This window comes from Nelusetta ayraudi, unplaced genomic scaffold (genome assembly GCF_046127955.1).
Source record: "Nelusetta ayraudi isolate G7.1 ecotype Tasmania unplaced genomic scaffold, CSIRO-AGI_Nayr_v1 ptg000003l, whole genome shotgun sequence".
Classification (NCBI taxonomy): Eukaryota; Metazoa; Chordata; class Actinopteri; order Tetraodontiformes; family Monacanthidae; genus Nelusetta; species Nelusetta ayraudi.
The window spans coordinates 3484228-3502671 of NW_027466053.1; the positions used below are offsets into that span (position 1 = coordinate 3484228).

Sequence of the window (18444 nt, forward strand, 5' to 3'; positions counted from 1 at the left end):
TGTACTGTTAGTTTTATCTTTGTACCAATGTAGCAATCCCAAAATACTGTTGTTTTTTCTTTTACACACTTTTGGAACTCTAGACAGCAGGCTCACAATCGCATCCTTCCTTACTGGTACTGGCTTTGATGGACACAGTGGTCTATTTGGTACTACACCCAGTTCTACTGTGCAGAACCTAGGAGTCACTTTTGATCAGGACCTGACCTTTAATTCTCATATACAGAATGTAGGGAGGTCAGCTTTCTTCCACTTAAGAAACATTGCCAAAATTCGAAGATTTTTGTCCTTCAAAGATGCGGAAAAAATAATCCATGCTTTTGTTACGTCTAGGCTAGATTACTGTAACTCGGTACTAGCAGGATGCCCAAATTCATCCCTTAGGACATTACAGTTAATCCAAAACTCTGTGGCACGATTGTTAACCGGAACTAGAAGGAGGCAGCATATTACTCCAATTTTAGCTTCCTTGCATTGGCTGCCAGTCAAATTTAGAATTGAATTTAAGATTCTAGTTTTAACTTACAAAGCTCTTCATTTTCAGGCTCCTTCTTATATTAGGGAACTCATTGAACGTTATCATCCTCCAAGAGCCCTTTGCTCTGAGGATTCAGGTCTTTTAGTTATCCCAAAAATTTCTAGAGTTAGGTCAGGAGGTAGGTGTTTCAGTTTCCTGGCACCTTTATTTTGGAACCATCTTCCAGCCTCGGTGAGGGGGGCAGACACAGTTAGTTTATTTAGGAGTAGACTTAAGACTTTCCTTTTTCTTAAAGCTTATAGTTAGACTCCATCCACTGTCAATTAAGCTGCTGTAGGCTTACGCCGTGGAGGGAGATCTTTCGCTCCCGTTACAGGGATCGTTGCTCTGTGCAGGCGGAGCCTTTATCACTCTCCTCACCCACTCAATCTTTTACTCTTTTACTCTATCCACTCTGTCCAAGCTCTCATTATGCTTTGTACAGTATGCTCGATATGCATGATACTGCCGCAGTCTCTGTGTCTCCGGCAGGTGATGACCACTGCGCCAGGAGCTGGATTGTGCTGTCCTGGGGGTCTTGGTGTCATCGCTTCATCCCACCACCACGCTTAAGACCTGGACTTGTCCTATCGGCAGATTGTCCATTGAGCTAGGCTCTTGCCTTCCAAAGCATGGACACTTACACTCCACATGAACAGCAGCCTTGAATTATTTCCTATTCTTTGTGTTTATATCCGTTTTGCCTGGTTGGTGTATCTGTTTTTCACTCTGTCCTGTCTGCCACCCTGGCTCACTTTGCTCCTTTCTCTCTCTCTCTGTCTCTCCTCTATCTTTCTACTTCACCCCAACTACTCATAGGCAGATGATGGCCCTCTGGAGTCTGGTTCTGCCCTAGGTTTCTTCCCACAGGGGAGTTTTTCCCAGCCACTGTCGCATCTTGCTTGCTCCGGGGGCCCGGTTGGTTCTCTCTGATTGTATAAAGCGCTTTGAGACGCCTTTGGTTGTGATTTAGCGCTGTACAAATAAAAGTTTATTATTATTATTATTATTATTATTATTATTACTGGCTGCCTCAAGGCAAGCATTTTCCCCGTGGATTTACGTCAGATCAATAAGACGTAAATGTTATACATTTACGTGAAATACATAACTGAAGACAATGGAAATGAAGACGTAGAATTAAAGTGTCCTCAACCATCATATTGGAAACATACACAGAAATGGGAACAAGCATGTCCCATTTGCACGCGCTCAATCCAGTTTGTGAGTGATTGCGCAATGTGTAGGGAGGCACTGCTCGTCTGTGCCTCATCCTCTCGGCACAGTTGTACTTGAACAGAAAATACTGAATTTCCGCGATTTGTACTCCGAAGCGTGGACTGTCATCGGCATGGACCTTATTGGCCCCTTGTGCGAGACTCCTCGCAGTAACAAATACATATTGTCAATGACAGACCTCTACACCAAGTGGGTTGCTGCTGCCCCATTAACCTCAAAAACTGCCAGTGGGGTAGCAGCAGCTTTGGTGAAAATAATGTTCCATTACGGTATAGTCCGTAAAATGATTACAGACCAAGGGAAGGAATTTGTGAATGAGGTGAGGAGCTTTTTAACAGTATTAACACTACTATTTAACACTAATTTGCTTATTGTGGATGGTGGCCTATTCCCTGCCTTCATTTTACTACTATACAAAATCATTTTTCAGTACTAATGAAACTTTTCTTTTTTAAATAAACTGTCCACAGTTGAATGACAAGATCTTTGAAGCACTGCATATAAAACATGCAGTTGCAAGTGCATACCACCCTCAAACAAATGGGCAGGTAATTGGTTTTTGAAAAGTAACACAGGAATGACTTTTTTTTTCAACTCAAACTTGAAGGTTAACCTTACATATGTGCTTTTGCCACTTCGATGATGATAAGGATGAGAGGACAAATCAGAACATTAAACGTGCCTTGCGAAAGTATGTGAATGAAGCCCATGATGACTGGGATCTTCATTTGGATGCAGTTGTATATGGACTAAATACATCGTTGCAGGTGGGCATAAATTCTATTTTCTGCTGTTTGTACTTTTAAATTACCTTTTATTGATGTCATACTGCTATATCTCAATTTTAATTGTGTCTAGGCATCCACAAGGCACACACCATACTTTTTAATGTTTCATTGCCAACCACTATTCCCTGAGGTGAATAATGCGTGCCCATTGACGCAGTATGAAGTTGCCAATCCGGAGGAGAACATTGACACTGTTCTAGAGAGCATGGTGGAGCTGAATAAAAAGGTCAGTAAACTTTTATTTAAATACTGTACCTACTGGAGGAGTGTGGCTTTTGTTCTTCTTTCTGGTTGTCTGGCATACACACAATTTGCCACATTTTGAAAATAGCACTTTTCGTGTTTTGTTTTTTTGTGAATTTGTGAAATGAATTTCTAGTGTGAGCGAATCTGTGTTTTCTTTTAGGTGCTATATAACATTGGCTTGGCTAAGGCCATATCATCGGCCAGAAGGTAAAGCATGATCAACCTGATCGGTAATGCATTTAGTTGGCTGAATTTTAAAAGAATTATACAGTCTTAAAAAAGTGACAATCAGGCATTAATTGTGGCTTAACGGAACAGGTACAAAAAAATGTACCAGAAACTGAATGTAAATATATTACTCTTCCTGATTTTTTTTATTTTTGTGTGTGTCTGTGTTTGCAGGTCATGGATGTCATAAGGTGGCCATCACACATGACCATTCGTACGTGTCCTGTCAGCCCTTAGAGGACCATAATTATGATTTGGTGGGGAAAAACATGTGGGCCAAAGACCCTGGTCCTGTACAGGATGCACTGGCAAGTGTGCTACAATGAAGAGTTTATTCATTTCAATATTTTAATTATTGGTATGTTTCCTGTTGCTGTTACTATTTGCACAAGGATAACTCTGAATTGTATTCCAGATTAATTATGTCCTGGACACCACTCGTCCTGCACAAGAGGTAATTTTAAAGGAGGGGAAAGTCTGCCTCCTCCGAGAAGACTTCTGGTCTTTAGGTCTAAATAATTCCATGGAGTCAACTGTGAGTATTTTCCTGTTGTTGCACCCTTTCTATCGACCCAGTTAAAAAAAAAAAAGTATTTAAAAAAAACAACCCTTTCTTGCCTTTTATATAATTTCTGGCCTGTTGTTTTCTTTAAGATTGGAAATATCTGCCTACAAATGGTGTTGGAGGCTGCCCAGAGACGTGTAATACTGTTATTCTATATGTTGTATGTATTTGTTATATTATTTTTTTCACAAAATATCATATTTTCTCGTGGAATAGGGTAAAGATGTCCATATCATGGACATGTTTGTTATTCCAACTTGGAAGCATGGTGCTGATCCCCTGGCTAGTCTCCTGGTAATTATGTTCTAATTTTAGCTGTTTAACAGTCACCATTGTGAATACATTAAATTCCATTTGTGTAGATATATACTGTATATAAATGTGTGTGTGTGTGTGTGTGTGTGTGTGTGTGTGTGTGTGTGTGTGTGTGTGTGGTGTTAATCCCCCCCAAAACAGGACAATGTGGCCAAAAAGGATTTAATTGTTTTTCCTTCTTGGAGTAGACAAGCAGATCGACCAGATCATTAGCTGCTTTGTGTTGAGTGAACATTTTAAACATCCAGAAACATTGAAATTTTGTCCTTTCTGTTTAACAAGCTTTACACCTCAATGTGGGTTGTTTGGTCTTATGAAAATATGTCTTTCAGGTGTCACAAGTACATGAAAGAAACTCGCTTCTCCCTGGTGGTTTTGGGGATGAGACCTACCGTAACATATTTAGGTCCATACATAAGCAGTTGACGTGCATGTACCTTTTTAGTAACTTAGTGCCTTGCTCTATGGCTTAAGATTTGGATTAAAGCCTTGTTCTATGGCTTCAGGTTTGGATATAGGCCTTGTTCTATGGCTTCAGGATTTTTAAGCCTTGTTCTATGGCTTCAGGTTTGTCAAGCCTTGTTCTATGGCTTTAGGATTTGGTTTTCAGACTTTGTTGTTTTATCCACAACAGTTTTAATCATATTTTATTTATTTATTTATTTATTTTTTAGGCAAATAGCACATCACATCTATCAGGGTCCCTGGACAGAAAAGACAGGCCATGACTTTGACGTAAATAATTCACTTGTTGCCTTTTTTAGTTTCACTGACCATTACAAGTAATTTCGATTTCCAGCACAGTGATTGACAGTCTGATTTTTTGACAGTATGTTATTTCTAATTATTCAATTATTTATTGTTAGCTTAAAATTGATCCACTTCTTTTTGGTTTAAAATCAAATGTGGTACCCTTTCATCACCCTACAGATATGGACAGCGGTTCGCTTTCTGGACTGAGGAGGCAAAGGCCCTGCTGGCAGGTGAATTGGAGCCCTTGTGCACTCCCCTGAAGCGCATCCATGCCAAACCTTTGAAGGTACAGCCTGTACTCTACTACTCTACTAACATTTTTTTTTCACAGAAGTGCATATCCCTTAACCACAAACTTTCAACTCAAATGAATTGCATTAGCAACTTCGTGGAGATGGGACTTCAACACAATTTTATTTATTTATTTATTCTTTTATTTATATTTAGGAGGAACCAAGGATCACACAGGACATGCGCAAGGCAGTGGATTGGGTCCGCTCAAACCGCGTTTTATTTAAGGGACAGGTAATGGAACCCCTTTTTTTCAATTTCCCTGAATGCGAACAACAGCACGCATTGCAAGTTCTCCATGAAGACCAGGATGAAGATGCGAAAGAGTCCTTTCTGTTCCGCTTCACCAAAATGCAAGACATGGAGCTCTTCCTGAGCCAGTGCAGAGACACAGAAGATCTTCTTGTGAACACCGAATGCATTTAAAAAGAGAAAAATAAAAAATAATTGGTTCCTGAAGTCACAGAGCTGCCATCTTCTGCTCTCTCTCCCCCTCTCCTCATGTTGCTAACTCCTTGGCTAACTCACATGTCACCTACATTCGCAGATCAACTTTGGTATTTTCATGAATATGAACAGATAGGAATGTTCTATATTTAAAATGCCATACATCACCCTGATTTGGAATGATGAATATCATCAAAATCACAACACCAACATCTTACTCTGTATGTGTGTGTGCATGACCTAGACACAGTTAACTGCATACAGCTTTATATTACCTATCAGCCACTTGTTGAGATAATGACAGTACTTATTATTTACATTAAATTAGACAGAGGTTACATGTTACTGTATGGGGCTATGAAAAACAAGTGCAAGGAGACTTTATTGTTCAATCTCTTGTATAAAAGGTTTTGTTTTTTTGGGAGAGGAAGATACCACCCATAGTCAGTAATGATGCACTGATTAATTGAAAAATCCAGATCATATTTCCTTAACTGTTGGGTTCGGTCATTTTTCCCATGCAGAAATACAAATAAAATTATTGAAGTGTAACTATGTATCTACTTAATCTTAATTATTATGATAAAAAATATAATAATAAGAAGTATTTTATATAGCTGAAAATAGATATGGCCTCACAGAAGTTATGAACAGGACATCTCTATCAAAGAGTGATGACATATTGTTTTTATTATATTATGTTGTATGACATATATTGTGTTATTTACTTTTAGAAAAACTGAACATTTTAGCTTTACCGAGTAATATGCTTCCAATCGCTCAGCTGACTATCTTGGCTACACATCATATTATCTCACAATTTGGCGAGATTACATTCCTTATATGACGGACATAAAAATAAAAAAATAAGAAAATTGTGTGCACGACGCCAACAAATCAACTGTCATAAATCGGGGAATGTTATCTCACAATTTGGCAAGATTATATTCCTTATACGACGGACATAAAAAAAAAAGTTGAAATTGTGCGCACACGACACCTATATATCAAATCAAATCGGGGAATATTGGGGAATATTGACATAGTGTTCGTTCATAATAGAAACTTGTCTTCTACTTCTGGTGCAGACACGAGACTCACATCAGGAACACGTCGGAAAACGTCTGATAAATCCGCGCATGCGCATTCCACTTCTGCATTAACTGCGCATGCGCGACTCACTTCGAGCAGGTACTCAGATCGGGTTGCGACCATAGACATAATAAATGAATAGACCCCGCGTCGGCCGCTAACATCTATTGGTGCTGTCAAGAAATCTTGGACCGGTCGTCCGCCTCACTCTGAACCGCTGTTTGACCGGCGCTATGAAGTCTCAGCGCATTAAATCAATCATACTTCGCTAAATACTTAATTGATTTTTCACGCGAATTTTTCACTGCAAACGTCATACATAGAGGCAATTTGTTTGGGCGTTCTCAAATACTCAGAATAGGATAGACAGTAATAGAATATATCCTGATGTGCAATTGAGGTGTTGCAATGATTGTCACAGTACTTTTCCATTCAGCATGCCAGCCACTCCCACCTCATCAGCCACTCCACTCACCTGTGCTCACAGCTGCTCTTCATCTGCAATCAGCTCAGTATATATGCTCCTGCTCCACACCCATTCTTTGCCAGATTGTTCTTTGTCCCCATGCAAGACCTTCCAGCGGTTCTCTGCCTGACCGCCCGTTGTCGACCGAGCCTGTCCCTGACCCGATCCAGCTAGGATTTCCCTGGTGTTCTGACCTGCCCGCTTCCGCTCTTGGTAATCTGCCTCCTGCCTTCTCGGTTCCGACCCCGTTTTTCCCTGACGTCCTGCCTCCCAGCAACCCGACCAGCCTTCAGTCCCCGACCTGCCTCGACCGCCAGCTCCCCGGCAACCCGACCAGCCTTCTGCCCCCGACCACGTCTACAGCCTCTGCGTCTCTGGTGTCTGTCTGCCTGTTCCCTGGCCCTTGTTGGTTCGGGCCTGCTACTGATCCAACACCTACCCCCTCATTGCAATTTCTACTACGCTGTTTGTGCTGCATTTGGGTTCACACCACGCCCCGTTTCATGTAGAGAGCCAAGACAGCAGTGCTTAATCTACCATTTACATTTCAATAGCCCCTGTGACGTTCTTTTGTGGGTGACCATGGAGGAGGAGATTCCGTCAGGAGTGTGCTGCTGCCCAGGGGGGCCCTCGTGCGGCTACTGCAGCCTCTTCTGCCCCGGTTGCAGGTCCTGCAGCTGCCGCTACAGAGAGGTTGGTTGTGGTTCCCAGAGACCGCAAGTGTCCCATGTTTAATGGTCGCTCCGGCATAGGCATTGTAGAATGGGTGGAGGAAGTCCAGGCATGTGCGCGGGCTCGTCATCTTTCGGGTGCAGACCAGGCGTTGTTTATTTTTGATCATTTGGAGGGAGAGGCTAAGGAAGAGATTCGTTTTCGCTCTGGTGAAGAGCCAGCTCGGGTTCTGGCCATTTTAACCGAGCTCTACGGATGCAGACAGTCTTATGTCACGCTACAGCAAGCTTTCTTTTCCCGGCACCAACAGGAGGGGGAGACCCTACAAGGAGTTCTCCTTAGCCCTAATGGCTTTGATGGCGCGGGTTGAGCAACATGCAGCAGGTGGGATACCCAATGCTGACACTCTGCTTAGGGATCAGTTCATTGAAAATGTAAATATTAGTTACTTTTGTAACTTAAACATACTTTTTAGCTACTATTGTAACTAAAACGTACTTTTTGGTTACTTTTGTAACTACAGTTACTTTTGTAACGAAAACGTATGTTTTATTGACTTTTGTAACTACAGTTACTTTTGTAACGAAAACATACTTTTTAGTTACTTTTGTAACTAAAGTTACTTTTGTAACGAAATAACCTTTTTAGTTACTTTTATAACTACAGTTACTGTTGTAACTATAGTTACTGTTGTAACTAAAACGTACGTCTTGTCCAACTCTGCTTGTGTTGGCAACTTCCATTCAGGTGAAATTACAACTTTTTTCTTTTGACGGGTGCTCCTGTGGAAACTCTAACACCATGCCCACGGAGCAGGAAAATGTACGCTTGGAGATACCACAGGTAAGATGACATCAACGCAGTGATGCCTTTCAGCTAATAAGGCATTTCAAGTCAATTAAAAACATTAAATAAATGATCCTAACTCCAGAGCAGATAGCGTTATAACATGTCCCATCTCATGGACAGCTACATTATAAACTACAGTCTAATAAGGTAACTGTAAATTGTTCATATTTTTCCCATTATGAATATCGCAAAATATTTTGAACGGCACCAGCACAGATCTGCAACATTCAGTAAGTGAGTGACCGCACACCAAGAGCCCCCATACCACCTTTGACCTCATTCCCAAGCTTGGCCTAAACATCAATAAAGCAACAGACTTGTGAAAGATGGTGTTTTTCTCTTGCAGTCAACATAATAGCAGTAGCTTGTCTGGTCAGAGTATTATACCTCATGTCATCCTTAAAAAAAATAACAATCCAGTTGAAGTTTGTTTTTTAATGGTGAGACAAACAAAGATTGATGTTGGGGCTTTGCTGACTGTAATTGAGTACTGAAAAAACAGCAGACTTACCTCTGTCTGATGTGATGCAGAGGAGTCAGTGGGACATGACACATCTGGAATAGTACAAGTGTCATTGGAGTTACCATCAACCATGTTGGGCAAAGCAGGGGAGGTACGGGTGCCATTATCAAAGCCAGAGTACAAGGATCAAATGTTCCAAAATGCTGTGGGGACACTGAGGGCTGCACTCCGTTTTCCACCATGGCTTCACCCGTTTGACGCGCTCTGTTTTCCACCGTCCTGTCAGCTGACCTGTATTCCCACGCGTTACTGCGCACCGCTGATGTGGCTTCTCGGCGTGAGGTCGTTGTTGTCCTCCCTCTCCGCGACTCGCTAGAGCCACTTTCCAGGTGTTCGTGGTGGTTTCTTCGAATGTGATACCACAGTGAGTTGTAGACTCGATACTCTTTGGTGCAGCCATCAATTCCACAAACAATGCGGAAATCTGGACTAGTGCTGTGTCTCAATTCAGGTTCTGCACCCTTGAGACCGAGTGTTCTCCGTCTGAAAGAAGCGTTCTTAGATTTCCCAGCCTAGAAGGACGGACCAAACCCCGCCTCCCCGGTCACCACTCGGGACGGTCTAGCCTTTGGCGTATTTCCTCATTCCGTCACCGCCGTTCCCTCCAGCTGGCCAACCCCGGAAGTGACGTTTTTATAGTATCAAGCTAACCATTGAGACACAGCTAACCAATTGAGACACAGCATATGACTATGAGCAGAATTTATATGGCTCAACAACAATTTAAGAGTGAGAGCCACAAACACAAAACATAACACAGTGCCAAATCATCCTCACGGTTTTCAGGAACTACTAGACAGACCCAACCTTGAAGAAGTACCTGGTGATGCGTCACGTGATAAAGGTAAGTACCATATTTCCGTGTTTTTGTACCGGTAGAAACGACCTGCCATTAATCAATTATCGCACAAATGTGACTTGAATACAATAATAAAGTATAATATAAACGTATTTAAAGAAATATAGTTTGTGTAAATTAAAATACACAATTAGTGAGAGCGTCCACCCCCGCACCCTTTTAGAACATGATCCGGTCAGACCGCGCATTTTCCCCCCCCGCTGGAGTCCATCGAAGTTGCAAACTTCACATTTCTCTCTTTTTTCCGTTCATATTCCTCGCTGACTGAGCTGACGATGGACAAACTGGACGAGGTTACAGTCGCCACACTCAGAGGTATGCTAAAAGTGTTACTTGTGCAGGTGTTAATGTGTTTAATAGCTTAATTGGCGTGGCCTCGCAGCTAATGGGCTAAAACTTTTAGCTGGGGGGTGGGGGCGAGCGCGTTTCATCGGAGCGGGGGTGCGAGTCGGCCGGGCGTGTTCCGAGTGACTGGCCGCGGAACCAGGTTGTGGGCCGCAGGTTTGAGTAAGGGGGCTAAAGTGTAGCTGCTAAGCTATTGTCACTCAGTGTCTGCAAAATACAAAGGAATTCAGTGATAACCGATGTTGCTTGTCCCTGACTCTAACTTTTCTGTGTTACAGCTGCTAATATTGGAGAAGACTTATTACCTTCACTTTCCCGAGATGACATCAAGGATTTGTTTCCTGGTCCCGAGTGCTATGGCTTCATGTGAATAAAGATGAGAAGGTCAGATCTGTCTTTCACAGTGTAACAACTTTTGAACAGTCCAATATTTTTCCAATATCACATTTCAAACTTGCTCCTATATCTTACTACACATGATATATAATTATTTCAGACATTTCTACAACATTAAATCCACATATAGATTTTGTTAAAGTAGTAAGTAGGTATAGACCAGGGGTGTCCAAACTACGGCCCGCGGGCCGCATTTTTATTTGGCCCGCAAGAGGTTTTATAAATAGAATGGCATATGGCCTGCACTTCAACTTTTGCCTAATTGCTGTCTCTCTTCTCTCCGGTCACTAGGGCTGAACAAGAGCTGCTCTGTAGCAGCGTCATTTATAGTAGCAGGAAGTAGCCATCTGCACAGGTGTGCTAATTAGTGGAAGGTACCATGTGCGGTCCAATCGTTGTCCAATTAACTGTGTGGTGGGTTAATTCTGGGGTTATTTTCAGGAGGAGGAAGTAGCTTCCATTTGCATGTTATTGAATGTGAGAGCTATGAATAGAGCCTCTGTTTTTCTTTAAATACTCTTTTAATTTGTCATTTTGTGCTTGACCTCTTTCTTGTGGGTGGCTCCAGGAGGAGGGGCTTGGCAGATAAAAGCCACTGGCCCACCGGAGTTTGGAGAGAGAGGCTGCAAAGCAGGTGACAACCATGTGCTACATAACTTTTTTCCCGGTTTCTTTTGTCCTTTTCGACGTTTGAGTTTTTGTTCACGATTTTTGTGTTAATAAATCACCTCGAATTGCTTTGCGACTCCAGCCAACCTTTTGTTCTGAGAGGCTGTAAACTAGTGATGGTGAGGTGAAGCCTCATGAGGCATTGAACCACTTGAGCTAACTGGTTCGAGAAATGGTTCGTTTCTTGAAGCTTAATGTGCACACAAAACCACCTACTGGCCAAATGTACAATCACAGGCAAAGCGGTGTCTGAACCACACGTGTGATGCATTGAATTTTTGTGTCTGTTATGTCTGTTGGGAATGACTAGTGATGTCCAAACGAGGCTTCATGAGGCTTTGAACCCTTTTGGACTATTGTGTTGAAAATTGGTTCATTACTCGAAGCTTCATTCATTAAGAACGTGGGGGTCATCTGCTGGCGCACTGGTTGTACTGCAGACATGCAAAAGGTTAATGACCATAGCAAGTGTGCGCCTTGAGATTTTCTGTATTTGTACACTTTTATTTATTTAAACGTTGGTAACTTTTACTTTGTTTTATGACTCTGTGTTTTCGTATGTCCTTTTATGTATGTTGGCTACTGAACACAAATTTCCCCCTCTGGGGGATTAATAAAGCATCTATTTCTAGATAAAACTGAAACGAACTTCATTTCATGTGTTGCTTTTCCTTCTTGCTCCGCCCTACCAATATATCAAGGTTACCTTGATATATTGTTAATCTTAAACGAAATTTGTTCCTGTCTAACATTAAATAAATAATTAATAATAAATAAATAATAAACCATTGCCAAAATCATTGCTGAAAATGTTAGGGTCAGAAATAATAGTAGTAAAGAGGTAAAGTATATGTGAATATGGGATAAAAAGAAGAAATTGATTCATTATATATATATATATATATATATATATATATATATATATATATATATATATATGGCTGTGCTCTCGAAGTAGATGGCGGCTCCTCTTCATGCGGTCCATTCCAAACTAGCCAGCTGATTCAGTCTGAATGAAGCAGTGAAGTGGTTCAAACGTCATCAGTCACGTGATTTGAAGCAAGCTCCGGAGACCCATGAGCGCCGCCATTACTCCAACCCCTTGACTCCACACCGGAACTCCACGCCGGAAGTTAGTTGATCTTTTTTTTTTTAATGTATTTTTTTTTAATAATTGCGCAAAACAGTACAACCCCCCCCCCCCCCCAAAAAAAAAAACAAACAATAGCAACAAAAAATATTACCAGGGGGTTGCATACATGAAATTATTTTTACGGTTTGCACAATAAAAATAATTGTAGAAGGCAGATAGAAGAAGGTCTTGATAGCTTTTATGTTACTATTATTTTCATATAGTTTTAATATACGGTTGGACATCATTCTCAAATGTAAGAAAAAGGGTTTTAATGCATTTTTTTCTTTTTTTTTTTTTAAAGAGAGGGTAAAATCAGGTTCAATATAAGAGAAAATCAAATTATAGACTCAGCGAAGTTAAGTTAAAAGTAATTTTAAATTAAATTTGTAGGCTACTATAAAACTCAGAATTTAGTTCAATGCTCACAATCACTAAGTTCTAACAGAAAATTAATAAAATGGGACTTTACACAACCAAATAAACAGAGCACTTTCTGATTAGGCTGCAGTTGCAACAAACGTGCACGGTCAAAACAAATGTCATACTTACTTTCACATTAGCATATGGTTACTATTCATTTAGGTCAATAGCAAAAATAAAGGCACTGTAAATCCTTGCTATTGTGAAGTGTGTCAGGAATGGGCAGCAATGTGAATATAAGCACCTGATCAAAGCCTTCAGTGACTGGAGTCACAAGAACTGTCCTACTGAAAAACCTCAAAGACCAAGGAAATAATAATAGATTTCTTCCAGATCCAAGCCCCCTCTTCAGCCAGAGTACCAGTGGGGAAGACCTCAAGGTGCTGCCAAGTCATAAATATCCATGTGTACACCTGGATAATAATTTGAAGAGGTACCTAAACAGAGACACTCAATAAATAAGGGCAGAGCTGCCTCTTTTTCTTAAGGAAGCCAAGATCTCTTGACATCTGTAGCAAAATGCTGAAGATGTTTTGTTTGAGGTGGCATGTGCATTGTTTTATGCTGCAGTCTGCTGGGGAGGAAAATTGTTTTAGGTTTCTGATGTGTTCATCTGCCTCTGCAACAAATTCAAACACTGCACAGACACAGCTCCCAACATACTGTTTTTTTCAAAGGCACAGAAAAGCAGCTTGGCAAAATGACTTCAGTCCTGCTGGTTGATTTTTCATCCACCAGGGATCTCCAGGGACAAGCATTCTGAGTAAAACAATGGCCCCGGACATCACTGCAACAGAACAGGTATTTCCTGCTTCTGGAGAGGTCTTCATTATCCCATTTAGTAATTATATGCATGAAATAATTCTATTTAACCATTATCAGTTTTCTGTTCATTCTATTTTGTTTCTAAAATGTAATAAAAACAATGTCATGTCATACTGGCAATAATAATTTGACTAGAAGTTCGCACAATGCCTTTATTAAGAAAATTGACCAGAAACAAAACGCTTCCAGGCTTCAGTGGGCCGTTGCGGTGGCGGGTGGCTGTAGAGTGGAGGCTTAAAAGCTGCCACGAGCCAATGTCCTCTCGGCATTCAGCCTTGTCATCCCGTCATTAATGAAGACTTCAATAAAGATCTGAAACACAGTGACATGATTCAATCAAACCTTGTGATGCTGTAAAGGCTCCACTCAATTTTCTTTAATGATTTCCAAACAAATAAAATTGACCACCCAATAATTTCCTTCCATTTCCCAAGCAAACTTGATTGACCTTCTTACCTCTGGAAGCATGACATCAAAAACAAAATCCAGGAGTGTGATATCGCCTCCCTTAATTTGTTGTCCCAGGCCTGTGGCCTCCTCGATAAATTTCAATAGTGCAAAAATCTATTGAAAAGAAAAGTACATAATAAACAAATTCACCTTTTTAAAGTCACATCTCTGTTAACACACATGCACATGACTGACTGCACTGGCATTTACCCGCTGGTCACTTAAATTAAGTGTCCTTAATTTAAGGAACTGTTTCAGGTTGAGGGATGTGGACGGATTCTTCCACAGGTACATCCTGTTTGACCTGATGGTACCATTAATGAGCCCATCATGTAAGTTCTGAAACCAGAGAGTAAAAAGTGAACATATAATCATCTGCCAAAGTAAGAGACACTGTAAATAATTAAAGCACAGTCTATTCAAAAGTTACCTTAATCTGTATCTTGGAAAACACTGGCAGAATCCCTCCCTTCTCAATCACATCCATGATGCTGCAGAAAACAATGATGGGAAAATGAAGACTGCCAGCAGCTGCAAAAACAGGAAATGCCATTTGGTAATGACCTTTATTAATGTGCATGCAAATCAGGAACTTGGCTTGACAAATAAAGGCAGGTAATAGTTTGGGCTCACACGAACAGTACATAGTGACACTATGTGCAGATCTTGAAATAGTAAATGGTGTAGTACCTTGGTCGTTCAACGATCTCTGTGCATCCACAGCTGAAAGCGTCCACGCAGTCTAGTCAAATGAGAGACACATTAGAAATTAAACACACATATACTATAAAATTGCCATCCTTATACAGTGCCTGGGAATGCATGAATAATTTTCCTCAAAGTTTTATCTATAAAAACTAAACATAGTCCGAGTCACTTTCTTAAAGGGACAAGCCAACATTTTTTTTTTTTTTTTTTTGCCGCTCTCCCGAGTTCAAGACAAGCTGATAGACACAATTTTTTTGACTGTGTGCAGTAACAAGAAGAGGAATACATGGAGGAGGAACTACATGTTTCAGTTCATCTACTAAGCGGTCCTCAGTTAGATCACCAAGCTGGGGGTTAAAAGAGGACCTCTGCAATGGCACCTTCTCAAACTCTGTGTCGCCTTTACGAGTCTCCCCTCCAATCTAAGGTGCCCAGTTGTCATATCTTGGTTGTACAACAAATGGGTTCAATGCAGGGGCTTCAAGGAAAACACAAGAGATGTCAGTGATATTAATTCTGACAAGAAGCATACAGCCCAAACACACAGTTTTGATTTTTTAAATTTTAATAAGATATTTTAGACAGACTTACAATCAAAAAATCCTGGGCTGATGGTGTGAAGATCAACAGACTCCCAGAATGCAGCGATGTCGTGTTCACCATTATAGTCTTCCCTCGGTTGTTTAAGCTCACTCACTGGAATTGATGAACACAAAACACAAAAACTCTCAGATGAAAGATAATTGTGTTAAAAAATCTTTAGTCATCACAATCCAATTTTTAACAAGGTATGTATATAGGTGGAACTGAACTGGATTCATACCCTCAAGACTGAATACTCCTTTTCTATGGAGGTCCATCACCACCACAGGAGGATAGAAGCCACAATTGACACAAGTGTATTTGTACTTTGTATCGCAACGAGCTTCAAAATGGCAGTATCCTTGAAAAATTAGGTCACTGGATGGAAACTTGACATCAAGCAGAGTCTCAAGACAACTGATGACTCGAGACACTGAAACATGATTCTTTGGTAAAAAAAAAAAAAAAAAAATAGAAGAGAAACAAGAAAGTAATTAGAATAATAAACATACTAAGAACATTAGGATTTCAAACTAATTAAAGTAGTCCCTACTATTACTGTACCAGAACATTTACAACTGTACATGGCTGCAATGGCTGTAATGAGAACTATACATTTTTTGGCAACATGAGTGTCAAGATCATGTAGGTTTTGTGGTTTTACACACCTGGAGATTTTGCCTCAAGTACAGACATAGCTGCAGTGTGATGATGACACGGTCATTGAAGTTGTGGAGTCCCTCAGTCCACTCCTGGTATCTGTACACGACCTCACATTTCGGTCATCTTCTATTGTAGATAAAGATGTCTGAAATAGACAGAAAAACAAACATTATATAAATCTTAAATGAAACTGGATATGATCAATTTAATCACTTATTAAACGTACTTTGTACTAATCCTTCCATGCCAACAACTGTGGCTTTGTTAGTAATTCGAACAGCGTTCTCCAGTTGTGGATTGTTGTCACAGAGCTTGCAAGTTGTTTCATTTGGAAACAAACACTTGGGCTTTTGGTAAATAAAAAAAAAACTGGGGCAGAGAGGACACCCAAAGACCGATGGTGACACGTTTGTGCACTTTAGTCTTTCCTCCGTACAAGAGTGAATCTGGAAGAAAGAATATAAACACATAGGCAGAGGGACAGACAGACAGACTGATAGATAATGGTTAAGGAAATGATCGTGTTTATATAATAATTTCCTAAAGAGGGTGATCGGTGTGCCTGATACATAAAAAGGGTAATAGCTCTGTATAAAATTGGCATACGACTTTGCCACATTCCTGAATGTATCAAAACAATCCATTAGCATACTTTCTTTGGCTAAGATAACGTTAGCCTGGACCAAACCTTCACGACGACACAACACTGTAACGAATTCTTCGAAACATCGCAATTGAAAATAGCACGAATCGCATGTTAGTGACCATGCCACACTCATTGGTGGTAATTTAAAAAAAAACAAACTTTTTTTCTTACCATTCTCGCGCTCTTGGTAAACAATGCTGCTGCTATCGGGATGGACGCCGAATAAACAAAACATTTTACGAAGAAGAATGAACTTCCGGTGTGAGTTTCTGCTTGGAAGTTATGGCACCGCTAGTTTAGTTTTTGTTGGATAGTTTTTGTTCCTATTGTTTTTCATTTGTTTGTTTTTGTTTGTACTGTTTTGCGCAATTATTAAAAACTATATTTAAAAAAAGAAGATCAACTAACTTCCGGTCTTGTTCCGGTCTTGAGTTACGGTATAGAAGTTATTGCGGAGCCCATGTCCGGCGATAGTTTTTGTTGCTCTTGGGGTTTTTTTGTTTGTTTTTGTTTGTACTGTTTTGCGCAATTATTAAAAAAATACATTAAAAAAAAAAGATTAACTAACTTCCGGCGTGGAGTTCCGGTGTGAAGTCAGGGGGTTCGAGTAATGGCGGCGCCCATGGGTCTGCAGTTGGGTGCCTCTCGAAAAAAACCCTACCCAGTTGTGGGGCGTGGTTCGAAGCCCCGTGTCAGAGAGAACATCACTAGGAATGACTATGAATTGCAAAAAATGTATGACCAAATAGTTTCTGTACATAAATTATATATACATATATACATACACATATATATATATATATATATGTATATATATATGTATATATATATATATATATATATATATATATATATATATATATATATATACATATACATATATATATATATATATACATATATATATATATATATATATATATATACATATATATATATATATATATATACATATACATATATATATACATATATATATATATATATACATATATATATATATATATATATATATATATATATATACGTATATATATATATATATATATATACATATATATATATACGTATATATATATATATATATATATACACATACATACATATGTATATATGTATATATACATACATACATACATATGTATATATGTATATATATATATATATATATATATATATATATATATATATACACATACATACATATGTATATATATATATATATATATATATATATATATATATATACATACATACATACATACATATGTATATATATATATATATTTACATATATATATATTTCCCATTTATTTATGCTTATTTTTATCGGTACTGATGCCAGTGGTTATGGGGATGCTCCAAACAAATTTCGTTGTTAACTTTGTTCAACAATGACAATAAATAAATAACTTGACTTGATAGCTATGTGTATGATACATTTTTTGAAAGTATTCTATTTGTGCAAATTTTCAGAAAATGGTAATATAATATGGCAGGTTGTGCAATTTTTTTCTGAAAATGGCATGGGTGTAATCAGGCAGATGACAGTGAAAGTGCTTGTGGGAATTGAAAAAGGGCATAGATCAGGGGTCCTCACACTTTTTCAACATGCAAGCTACTTTTAAAATGACCAAGTCAAAAAGATCCACCTACGATAAAATAGGAAAACATATTAATTCAGAAATATATTTGTAGTCCAATGATAAAGAAGGAAAGACAGAAAGAAAGAGGATTAAATGGGCCAACATGTTC

General features: G+C 39.5%; 1 protein-coding gene and 1 long non-coding RNA gene across 3 annotated transcripts in view; both read right to left on the reverse strand.

Moving 5' to 3' along the window:
- The window catches only part of LOC142890433 (NLR family CARD domain-containing protein 3-like), a 38745-nt gene that overhangs the window by 17958 nt on the left and 2343 nt on the right, over window positions 1–18444 (reverse strand). The window lies entirely within an intron of this gene.
- Window positions 13398–17323, reverse strand: LOC142890342 (uncharacterized). Of its 2 annotated transcripts, XR_012927069.1 has the most exons (11): window positions 16861–17322; window positions 16270–16489; window positions 16049–16188; window positions 15622–15826; window positions 15390–15494; window positions 15179–15276; window positions 14781–14832; window positions 14521–14621; window positions 14301–14429; window positions 14097–14204; window positions 13398–13952 (listed from the first exon to the last, which is right to left on the reverse strand). It is a non-coding gene; the product is annotated as an uncharacterized LOC142890342 (long non-coding RNA). The 2 variants fall into 2 exon arrangements; XR_012927067.1 differs by having other exon boundaries at window positions 16270–17323.